The sequence below is a fragment of the Papaver somniferum genome, chromosome 9 (genome assembly GCF_003573695.1).
Source record: "Papaver somniferum cultivar HN1 chromosome 9, ASM357369v1, whole genome shotgun sequence".
NCBI classification, from domain to species: Eukaryota; Viridiplantae; Streptophyta; class Magnoliopsida; order Ranunculales; family Papaveraceae; genus Papaver; species Papaver somniferum.
The window spans coordinates 117,635,656-117,636,845 of NC_039366.1; the positions used below are offsets into that span (position 1 = coordinate 117,635,656).

The 1,190-nt window shown below is 40.3% G+C and overlaps 1 pseudogene; it reads right to left on the minus strand.

The window, feature by feature from the left end:
* Nucleotides 1-584: 584 nt before the first annotated feature.
* Nucleotides 585-684, minus strand: LOC113314549 (annotated as a pseudogene).
* Between the last annotated feature and the right edge of the window lie 506 nt (nt 685-1,190).

A 1,190-nucleotide genomic window follows, 5' to 3' on the forward strand; every position in this document is an offset into this window, starting at 1 on the left:
ATTTGGTTGAGTCAGCCTTGTTTTGTGTTTGCATAGAATTCCCTACCTTATTCTGTTGCATGCCTGAACGTAAAAGAGACGCCCTAGGTAGATTTGTTAAAGAGAAACCTAGTAGTTCTAAGCGTCTTGATTACCTCAATTTAGAAAGTCCGATTCGTGAAGATTCCGTTTTTGAACGTCCGTTTGAGGAAAGAATCCCTGATAGTCCAATAGCGCCAGAAATGGCAACTTTGAAAGCCTTGTTGAATCCTACTAGGACTACTCGTCCCTCGTGTATCAGGTTACCTGAAACTGAAGCAAATTATGAACTTAAGCCTGGAACCTTACAGTTGCTCCCAATCTTTTTAGGAAAAGAAAATGAAAACCCCTATTTCCATGTTAGGGACTTTGAGGAAATTTGTAGTACCCTGAAAATTAGAAACCTTGATGATGATGCTTTAAAACTCAGGTTATTCCCCTTTTCCTTAAAAGATAAAGCCAAGTCGTGGCTGTATAGTTTGGCTTCCGAATCAATTGAAACCTATGAACAACTTACATCTGCCTTTTTGAACAAGTTTTTCCCTAGGCACAAACCTCGTCTATTAGGACGCAAATCTGCACGTTTACACAACAGGAGGGAGAATCTTTGTATAGGTATTTGGAAAGGTTCAATGATTTATTAGCCCAATGTCCTCATCATGGTTTAGAAAAGGTTAGGTTAGTTCAGATCCTTTATGAGGGTTTAGATTATCCCACCACAACTACAGTAGAGTCCATGTGTACAGGTGGGTTTGAAAACCAAACAGTTGATGATGCGATGACATATTTGCATGAAATCGCCGAAAAGACCCAACAATGGGAAAGCAATAGGGTACCCCAGAAAACAATTCTTCTAGGCAGAGGAAACGTTAATAGGGTAGAAGGAAGCTTTGAATCAGATGCCAAAATTGCTGCTATAGCGAAAAGGTTAGAAGCTTTAGAAGTGGGTCACACTAGTGGTAGATTGGAGCCTTTTTGGGAAGGCCAGAATAATGAAGAGCAAGCCAATGCTCTCTATAATAACACTAGGTATGATAACCGTCAGAAGTTTGACCCATATTCAGAAACCTATAATCCTGGTTGGAGAAACCATCCGAACCTTTCATGGTCTAAGGGCCAGAGTCAAGGTCAGTTTAGTAATTCTAATGCTCCCCCAGGTTTTGGTTACACTA